Here is an 11,274-nt window from a genome sequence, read left to right as displayed (position 1 = left end):
CGAGTGCTAAGCTAACGGAATGGGTCAAGTCAATCACATCATTCTCCTAATGATGTGATCCCGTTAATCAAATGACAACTCATGTCTATGGCTAGGAAACATAACCATCTTTGATTCAACGAGCTAGTCAAGTAGAGGCATACTAGTGACACTCTTTTCTGTCTATGTATTCACACATGTATCAAGTTTCCGGTTAGTACAATTCTAGCATGAATAATAAACATTTATCATGAAATAAGGAAATAAATAATAACTTTATTATTGCCTCTATGGCATATTTCCTTCACTTCTTGCCAAAGCAACCAGGCAAGCCCCCCCCCCCTTGATCACCAGATATCGCCTATTCCTTCTCTCTACTGCTTGCATTAGAGTAGTGTAGTATGTTACTGATTTCGGTTAATCCTATTCTGCTGCATAGCCTGTCATTGTTGCTACAGTTGTTACCCTTACCTGCAATCCTAAATGCTTAGTATAGGATGCTAGTATTCCATCAATGGCCCTACACTCTTGTCCGTCTGCCATGCTATACTACTGGGTCGTGATCACTTCGGGAGGTGATCACGAGCATATGCTATATACTTTATACTGTTATATTACTTATGATACTGTTCGGAGATGGGGGCTGAAGGGGCAGGTGGCTCCATCCCGGTAGAGGTGGGCCTGGGTTCTCGACGGCCCCCGACTGTTACTTTGTGGTGGAGCGACAGGGCAGGTTGAGACCACCTAGGAGAGAGGTGGGCCTCGCCCTGGTCGGCGTCCGCTGTTGCTTCAAAATAATACGCTTAACGAGATCTTGGTATTTGATCTGAGTCTGGCCATTTGGTCTATACGCACTAACCAACTACGTGGGAAAGATATGGGCACTTGACGTCAGCGACTGAGCGGCGCGCGCCGGATTGGAACGTAAGCCTGCTCTTGTATTAAGGGGGCTAGTTCTGCTTCCGGCCGCCCTCACAATGTGCATGTGTGCAATGGGCGATGGGCCCAGACCCCTGCGCCATAGGATTTAGACCGGCGTGCTGACCTCTCTGTTGTGCCTAGGTAGGGCTGCGACGTGTTGATCTTCCGAGGCCAGGCATGACCCAGGAAAGTGTGTCCGGCCAAAGGGGATCGAGCGTGTTGGGTTATGTGGTGCACCCTTGCAGGGAAGTTTATCTATTCAAATAGCCGTGTCCCTCGGTAAAAGGACGACCTGGAGTTGTACCTTGACCTTATGACAACTAGAACCGGATACTTAATAAAACACACCCTTCCAAGTGCCAGATACAACCCGGTGATCGCTCTCTCACAGGTCGACGAGGAGAGGATTGTCGGGTAGGATTATGCTATGCGATGATACTTGGTGAACTTACCATCTACTCTCTTCTACATGCTGCAAGATGGAGGCTGCCAGAAGCGTAGTCTTCGACAGGACTAGCTATCCCCCTCTTATTCTGGCATTCTGCAGTTCAGTCCACAGATACAACCCATTTGATTGATACCGATGCATATGTAGTGTAGATCCTTGCTTGCGAGTACTTTGGATGAGTACTCACGGTTGCTTTTCTCCTTCTTTTCCCCCTTTCCATTCTACTTGGTTGTCGCAACCAGATGCTGGAGCCCAGGAGCCAGACGCCACCGTCGACGATGACTCCTACTACACCGGAGGTGCCTACTACGTGCAGGCCGCTGATGACGACCAGGAGTAGTTTAGGAGGATCCCAGGCAGGAGGCCTGCGCCTCTTTCGATCTGTATCCCAGTTTGTGCTAGCCTTCTTAAGGCAAACTTGTTTAACTTATGTTTGTACTCAGATATTGTTGCTTCCGCCGACTCGTCTATGATCGAGCACTTGTATTCGAGCCCTCGAGGCCCCTGGCTTGTATTATGATGCTTGTATGACTTATTTTACTTTTAGAGTTGTGTTGTGATATCTTCCCGTGAGTCCCTGATTTGGATCGGGGGCGTCACGGGGTGCCCTGCCCACGTATATAAAGGAGGGAGAGGAGGTGGCCGGCCACCAGGGGCGCGCAAGAGGGGGGAGTCCTACTAGGACTCCAGTCCTAGTAGGATTTGCCCCCCCCCCTTTTTCCTTCTCATGGAGGGGGAAAGAGGGAAGGAGAGGGAGAGGGGGAAAGGAAAGGGGGGACGCACCCCCTTCCCCTTGTCCAATTCGGACAGCCCATGGGGGGGGCACCACCCCTTGTGGGCTCCCCTCTCTCTCCCCTATGGCCCATGTTGGCCCATTACTTCCCCAGGGGGTTCCGGTAACCCCTCAGTTCTCCGATAAATATCTGAAATGTCCCGAAACCATTCCGCTGTCCGAATACCTTCGTCCAATATATCAATCTTTACCTCTCGGCCATTTCGAGACTCCTCGTCATGTCCATGATCTCATCCGGGACTCCGAACAATCTTCGGTCACCAAAACACATAACTCATAATACAAATCGTCATCGAACGTTAAGCGTGCGGACCCTACGGGTTCGAGAACTATGTAGACATGACCGAGACACATCTCCGGTCAATAACCAATAGCGGAACCTGGATGCTCATATTGGTTCCTACATATTTTACGAAGATCTTTAAAGGTCAAACCGTAATGACAACATACGTTATTCCCTTTGTCATCAGTATGTTACTTGCCCGAGATTCGATCGTCGGTATCCTCATACCTAGTTCAATCTCGTTACCGGCAAGTCTCTTTACTCGTTCCGTAATGCATCATCCCGTAACTAACTCATTATTCACACTGCTTGCAAGGCTTATAGTGATGTGCATTACCGAGAGGGCCCAGAGATACCTCTCCGATACTTGGAGTGACAAATCCTAATCTCGATCTATGCCAACCCAACAAACACCTTCGGAGACACCTGTAGAGCGTCTTTATAATCACCCAGTTACGTTGTGACGTTTGATAGCACACAGTCGTGGGAGGAGAACACATGCGTGGTCTGCCTATCGTAGTAGTGCTACTTGGGAGGAGAACACGGCGTGAACCACCACCCTGACCGGTCGCCCCGGAGAGGAGAAAAAGAAAGGAACGACCAAACCCAGCAAGGAGAGACCACTTTCCTCCACTGCCTGTACTTTTTACCATGGCTACAAGTTCACGAGCATTCACTCACCGCGTCTGCCTGCCACCCTCCCCTCCCATCCCTCTTCTTTTTACCCGCCCCGTGAAACAAGGGCCCGCGTCCCAACAAGGGAGGGAAGCAGCCTCTTTCCCTCCCGCAGAAGCAAAAGATTTCTGCGCCGATCGGTCTGAGCCCCCCTCCCTTCCCCATTTTGATCGCCCCTGCTTTCCTCTGCTCTGCTCTCTCTGCTTTGCTTTTCTCCACCACCTTGACTCCTCCTCCACACGGCCAAGACCACCACAGCCAAACCCCCTTCCCCCTCACCCTCCTCCTGCTCGCAAATGCCGCCTGCTGCTCGCTCGGGTGCTCGCGCGTGACCGCTTCAGAGGAGGGGGGCACAGAGCGCGGCCGTCCGCGCGCCGGCGACATGGGGGAGGCGGATTTGGAGGAGGTGGTGCTCTCCTGGACGGCGCAGGAGATCAGCGACGACGACCTCTACAGGGACAAGGTACACCCACCGGCGCCATCCACCCATCCTTCCCTCCCGACGCGCGGTTTTGCAAAGCGTGGCCCTTTCTTTTCTTTCTGCTCGGTTCGAATCTGCGCCTAGTACGTCGTACGGACCCCGGACCGGCGCGTGCATCGCTTCTGCTAGCTTCTCGTGCTTAAGTCCGGCGGTTATCTTTGATCGATCCGTCGCGCCCAGTGGAGCGCGCTGTCGTTCGCCGCGTTCTGCTGGTCAATCTGGGTCCGTGCGCTAGGGTTTTGAGGGGGGTTTCTGTCCACGTGTCATGGATGTGCGAGTGCCGTGTACCGGGTGCCATTAATGGACTGTTTGTGCCTGATGATGGCAGCATATGTAATTGCTCAGCGTCTGGTGGCGCATGATATATGTCCGTTGGGAAGTACAGTAAGTATTGCTGTTGCTTGTTGGTGCCGTATGTGACTAATTCGGGGTAACGGGGTTGTTGTGCATGATTCTTGTGCTACTGATCAATTGCCCATTTCTCTTGAAAATAATGACACTGATTTGCTAGGTCCGTCATGTGCCACCATTTGTCAAGGGTTGTACCGGGCAGGCTGTAGCACCATCTAGTCTCATTCCCAAAAAAGTTTACACAAGACGTTTTAAAATGAATGCTGGGAGATGATGGGTGTGTAAGTTATGTGTCCTAATGAGAGAGATATACAGCTTGCGATGTTGTACAATTTCAATTTGGCAGCAGAAATTATCTGTTGTTAAGCCCTATGTTGATCCCTGCTTGTTATTGCAGTAGATTAAATTGACTCTGTTTATCACATGCCATTTCTGTGCTTAAGGAGCTGTTGGTGAATCTTTTGCTACCTATAATCATATTTCATTCATCACCTCTTTTGTGTTCAGGTCGAGACTGTTCCCTGTAACTTTAAGTCTTTTTTTGCAAGCTTGAGCCTTCTTATTTTCGAATCTGTGTGTACGTATGGACCGTGGACCGGCCAAGCATATGCGTGCTAGGTTTCTGGTTGTGCTTAAATCTGCTGGTCTTCCTTGATTGACCGCTTTTAGCGTGCTGTTGTTCGCTGCCTTTTATGCGCAACCAAATTGGGTCAGTTGGATGCTCCAAATGACGAAATGATGGTACTCTGTCTGTCTGTGGTCGTGGGGTTTAGTAAGGGTTTTCTGTCCAGGGGTCATGGATGTGCAATTCGCATGTGCTGATGGCAACATAATTTTTGCGCGTTTGGTGACACGTGGTGTTTTCAGGGAATTACATGTTGCTGTGAGTGCCATATGTGCTGATTCAGGCAAACTAGATGTTACATATAATTTTTATGTTACTGATCGAGATGCCCATTGCTTTTGAAAAGGATGACACACTAATTTTCTATGCCCATGATTTTCCACCATTTGTCAAGTGCCCGTCTCATGCTAAAAAACATTAGATAATATGTGGTGTAAGTTTTAAAGGTCTGTTGGGAAATGATAGGTATCCTGATGAGAGAGATACATATCGCGATGCTGTACAATCTGGTGGAAGAAACTATAAATTGTTTTTGCTATGAAAAATTATGTCTATGGTTGATATGAGCAGCTTAAGCTCTGTATTGAACCTTGCTTACTCTTGCAGTAGATGAACTTGACCAGATAGCTAGTATTTTGTTAGCATTAATTACATGTCATTCGTGTGCTCAAGGACTGTTGTATAATATTTTGCTACCTATAACCATATTTCATCTATGACCTCTTTTGTGTTTAGGTTGGGACTATTGCCTGCAATTTCTAGTCTTTTTTGCAAGCTTGAGCCTTTTTATTTTTCGGAACCTGTGCGTATGTATGGGCCCCGGACCGGCGAAGCGTATGCATGCATATGCGCTCTAGGTTTCTGGTTGTGCTTAAATATGATGTTAATTGCATTTAGCGCGCTGTTGTTTGCTGCCTTTTATGTGCAATCAAAGCTGGGTCAATTGGATGCTCCAAATGATGGTGCTTTGTCTGTGTGTGGTCCGTGCGCTGGGGTTTAGAGGGGTTTTCTGTCCACGTGTCATGGATGTGCAATTGACATGTGCTGAGTGCCATTCCTGGACGTCTGATGGCAACATAATTGTTGCGTGCTTGGTAACACATGGTATTTCAGGAAATTTCATGTTGCTGTTGGTGCCATATGTGCTGATCTGGGCTAACTAGATGTTACGTATAAATTTTATGTCACTGATGGGTGTGCCCATTGCTGTTGAGAAGGATGACACACTAATTTGCCATGCCCATGACGTACCACCATTTGTCAAGTGTTGTAGCTGGCTGTAGCATCATCTAGCCCATTTCATTCTAAAAATTATTTGGATAATACATGGTGTAAGTTGAAATGGCTGTTGGGAGATGACGGGCGTGTAAGTCATATATATGTATCCTAATAAGAGACATACATGTTGTGATGCTGTACAATCTGGTGGCAGAAACTATAAATTGTTTTCCAATGAGAATATTATGTCTGGTTGATATGAACAACTTAAGCCCTGTATTGAACATTGCTTGCTCTTGCAGTAGATGAAATTGACCAGATAGCTATTTTGCTAGCATTACTTACATGCCATTCTTGTGCTCAAGAACTGTTGGAGAATCTTTTGCTACCCATAACCATATTTCATCTATGACCTCTTTTGTGTTTAGGTTGAGACTATTCCCTGCAACTTCAAGTCACTTAATCACTATCTCACGTCGTATCGTGTGCCTCTGATTGAAGAAACAAGATCAGATCTGTGCTCATGCCTTGAACTCATCAGTGAAGCACCCTCGTCGAAAATACTTTCCATGGAGGTAGCAGGAAAACCAGGATCATACTTTATGGATGTGGACTTTTGGGACAATGATGCTGGTTTTTCTACTGGGGCTTATTCTGCGAGGAATGGTGACATCTATATTTTGTCTAGCGTAAAACCTGAAGCTGCAGAGGACTTAAACCGCCATGGTGTGACATATTGCTTGGCAATGGTCACTGAGGTTTCTATGGATGATGAATACCAGAAGGGCTTCAGAGTCAAAGTTGCAAAGAATAATTGTTTGGAAGAAGAAGATTTAAACAAACTCAAGCATGCAATATTTCTCAATAATATCACGACAAACACACGGATATGGAAAGCACTTACCTTCGATACACACATGAACGAAAATTTCGCAGTAATCAAGTCGCTTTTAGCCCCCACAAATTTGGTAAGATGAAATGAATTTTCGCATTTTAGTTTTACTTGCTATTTTCATCACCATTATAAATTGGTATACATGGGGCCTAACTTCTTGAGCTCCTCTTTGTTGGCTCTGTTGCAGGGTGAGGATGTTTGCCGTATGTGTGCTAAACAGGATGGGGGCTGTTTGGCTTCTTACACAGAGCAACTACTGTCAGTTAAGCTTAATCAATCGCAATTAGATGCTATTGAATCTGTCATCTCAGCTGTACGATGTGGGCATGTGAACCGCGTGAAGCTTATATGGGGTCCACCAGGCACTGGGAAGACCAAGACGGTTAGCGCTTTACTGTGGGTTTTGGCGTGTTTGAAATGCAGAACTCTTACCTGTGCTTCCACAAATGTTGCTGTTGTTGGAGTTTGCACTCGTTTCCTTCAGAACTTGAAGGATTTCAATGAGCACATTGACAACATTTGTCTACCTTCTTCTCTTGGAGATATCTTGCTATTTGGGAACAGGTCTAACATGGACATCACCGAGGATCTTCAGGAAGTTTTCTTGGACTTTCGTGTCGATGAACTTGTGGAATGCTTTTCATCATTGTCCGGATGGAACTACAGAATAGCTTCAATGATATCCTTTTTTGAAGACTCTGCTTCACGGTATGATATGCTTCTTGAGGATGATGGCAAAATTGATCCAGTGTGCTTTCTGGACTTCATAAAGAAACAATTTGATGCGACAGCAATAGCTCTGAAAAGATGCATAATGAATTTGTGGGTTCACCTTCCTGGAAGGTGCTTTTCTCGTGATAGTGTCATAAATATATCTTCATTGCTGAATATGCTGGAAAATTTTGGGACCCTTCTGTGCAACGTAGACTTGACCGAAGAGGGTTTGAAAAGGGGCCTTGGTTACCTGTCAACTGAAAACTCTGTTTGTGCACAGCCTATATATTCTGTTGAGAAGGAACTGGACGGAGCAAGGTCTTCATGCCTTAAGTTGCTTAAAGATCTGCTACACTCGCTTAATTTACCCACTGGAGTAGGCAAAGACTGGGTCCAGAGCTACTGCATACGTAATGCAACACTTCTTTTCTGTACCGCCTCTAGCTCTTATCGGTTACATCACATGGAGATTGCACCCCTCGATGTATTAATTGTTGATGAGGCTGCTCAAGTGCGGGAGTGTGAATTGGTGATCCCACTACGTCTGCATTGGTTAAAACATGTTGTTTTGGTAGGAGATGACTGTCAGCTGAGTGCAATGGTTAAAAGCAAAGTAAGGTTTTGCCTCACCCTCTTTATATTGTCTTGTTTCCTTTATTAATTATATTGGTGCATTTATCAACAAGATAAACTTCTGATACTGAAACACTTTCTTTTCTTGAAAAAAAATGTAATGGCCTTATCTTTCTTTCATGTTCCATTGTTATTGATCTGTTTTTGATATTCTTAAGTCTTGCCTTTCATTGTTTATCTCTAGGTATGCAAAGAAGCTGGATTTGAGACAAGTCTATTTGGGAGATTGGTTATGCTCAAATTTGATAAACATTTGCTGAATATACAGTATCGCATGAATCCTTGTATCAGCTTATTTCCAAATACTCAGTTTTATGGGAGGAAGATTTTAGATGGTTCCAATGTCCTGTCTCCAAGTTATAACAAGGATTACACATGCCTCCCTTTTGGCAGCTACACGTTTATAAATGTCACTGATGGAAGGGAAGACAAAGAGGGCACAGGAAACAGTCGCAGAAACATGGTTGAAGTTGCTGTTGTTTTGCACCTAATCCATACCATCTTTAAATGTATGTCTAAGCTCAGCTCTATCCTTTCTTTAACCTTAATGTCTTCCTTTCTAGTTTTTTTTATAAAAGGACTTGGCTAATATAACATGGGATCTTTAGAAGCTTGTGTGGTCTTCCATTCTTGTGCTGCATACTTGATAACATTCATTGGTAGAAAGTTGTTCTCTGCAATAGTGTATGTCTGAGAAGTTTTCTATGTGTATCTCGTGATATGGTAATTGCATCAATCCAGCTTTATGAATTTCAATTCTATTGCACTGTTCAGCAGACAATTTACATTTTTATTTAGAAAAAGAAGAACATTAAGTAGATGAAACATTTATGCTCTGTTAGAGTAGTTGGCCACTGCATGTGCCCGCTTTAGTAAATTTTATTATCTTCAGACTTTGTAGTGGAAAAGCAATGATATGTCAATGATTTGGGGGTACATCAACTTAAATTTGCCGAAGAAATTCTTCCAGTAGCCTTGTCCAAAGATTGGTCCCTAAAGTTCAGTAAGCATACCACTTATGTTTTTGTGCAGCTTGGAAAAGAACAGATCAAGGGCTCAGCATCGGTGTGGTCTCTCCATATAAAGCTCAAGTTGATGCAATTAAAAGTCGGCTTGGCAAAAAATATGATACATGTGATGGCTTTCATGTGCGGGTGAAGTCCGTTGATGGTTTCCAAGGAGAAGAGGATGATATAATAATACTATCAACTGTTAGATCTAATGGGAGAGGAGTTATTGGATTTCTTGCTGATAACCAAAGAACAAATGTTGCTCTTACTAGAGCAAGGTGTGCATCAATATTTTTGCGGTCCCTTGTTCTATTGCTGTTCGAAGTATGTCAGACTGGTGATATAAATTATCTGATGGATGCTTTATTCATGCAGGCACTGTCTTTGGATTGTTGGGAACGCTCATACACTATATAAAAGTGGGACCGAATGGACAGACCTTGTTGCTGACGCAGAGAGACGTAAATGTGTTTTCAGTGCCACTAATGACGCAACCATGTGTAAGTTGGTTGTGCAAGTAAAGCAAGAGCTTGATGAACTTGACGATCTTCTTAATGCTGATTCAGCAGTTTTCAGCAATACTAGATGGAAGGTAATTACCATGGTTTCAGCCAGTTTGACTTTGACCATACTTCATATTTTCTAGTAGTTACCAACAATGCAAACCACATGTATGTGCATGTGTCTTATGAGGCTCATGCTGAATATACACTTCCTTTATAGTGTGATTTTGTTTGTATTCATGAATATACATGCAAACCACATGTATGTACATGTGTCTTATACTTTTTGGAATCATGTGTGTGGTTCACTTGTCTTTGCTATGCTGTTTGCTCTGTAATTGGATTGCGAGAGGTTTGTAATTAACATTTTCAGGATATGTGCTACTTTGTACCATGCTATGTCAATTACGCGGTTCTTTTCTACTCCCTCCGTCCGGAAATACTTGTCGCACAAATAGATAAAATTGGATGTATCTAGAACTAAAATACGTCTAGATACATCCATTTCTCCGACAAGTATTTCCGGGCGGAGGGAGTATATAGTACCATCTTGTGAACCTCGTAGTATTCTTGAAGAACACACTGTTCTTTCTTGTTTGTCATATACACTTTTTCTCATGTTCCATTTTTGGTATTCATATTTTCAACAGGTCATTCTTAGCGACGAGTTTAGAAAGTCTTTCACCAAACTAAAATCACCACAGCTCAGGAAGGAAGTACTCCAAAAGCTTATCAGACTCGGAGATGGTTGGAGGACAACAGTTAAGAACATTGATATACCTGGTGCTTCTCATCTTGCAAAAATATACAAGGTCAGAAACCTGTATCTTGTTTGGAGTACTGACGTGGAGAAAACCGAAGGAAGGTATTTTCAGATAATAAGAATTTGGGACCTAGTGTCACAGCAAAATGTTGCCAGAACTGTTCAACGTCTCGAGAATCTGTTTTCCATGTACACAGATGATTACCTGGATCATTGCAGGAGAGTGCAGACACAGGGGTATGAGTTTCTTTTATTGTTAATGGGCTATAGTACTGTGGTTACTTGGATTTTTTTATACTTATGATACTTAGAGAGATGAACTGTTTGTGAATAGTCATGCCTACAAATGAACCGCCTGTAGACATTCTTCTAATTTTTGCCCTCCTTTGTTGTGTATAACAGGAAACTGGAGGTTCCTATGGTTTGGCATATTGAGCATGATATTATCCGCTATAACAAGGATTGCAAAGGTGATGCTCATGAGGAGCATGATCTCGTGGATACATCATATGCCATGGAGAATTCAAAAGTTAGCGAAAGCTTCTTGCTAATGAAATTCTACTCTTTATCATCTGGTGTGGCAAAGCATTTGCTGACAGCTACTGATGGATCTGAAATCGACATCCCCTTTGAACTAACTGATGAAGAGCAGGAGATAATCCAATTCCCGCTCACTAGTTTTATACTTGGGAGGTCAGGCACCGGAAAAACCACTGTATTGACAATGAAACTGATTCAAAAAGAGCAACGGTCATTGATTGCCTCCCAAGGTCTACATTTGGGAGATGATTTATCAGGGCTGGATCACAAAAATATTATGCCACTGAAGGACGCAGGAGAAAGTTCTGTGAAACAAGTGTTTATCACTGTAAGCCCAAAGTTGTGTTCAGCCATAAAAAATCACATTTGTGGACTTAAAAGGTAAATCTGTTGAACTAGAGCTCTACTTAGAAGTTTGTACGTGTTTTACACCATTTTGGAA

The 11,274-nt window shown here is 44.1% G+C and overlaps 1 pseudogene; it reads left to right on the top strand.

The window, feature by feature from the left end:
• The first annotated feature begins 3,192 nt into the window (after positions 1-3,192).
• The window catches only part of LOC123054436 (uncharacterized), a 14,756-nt pseudogene continuing 6,674 nt past the window's right edge, over positions 3,193-11,274 (top strand).

The sequence above is a fragment of the Triticum aestivum genome, chromosome 2D (assembly GCF_018294505.1).
Source record: "Triticum aestivum cultivar Chinese Spring chromosome 2D, IWGSC CS RefSeq v2.1, whole genome shotgun sequence".
Classification (NCBI taxonomy): Eukaryota; Viridiplantae; Streptophyta; class Magnoliopsida; order Poales; family Poaceae; genus Triticum; species Triticum aestivum.
The sequence above is the reverse complement of the archived record's forward strand: the minus strand, read 5'-3'. Positions and strand labels throughout refer to the sequence as shown.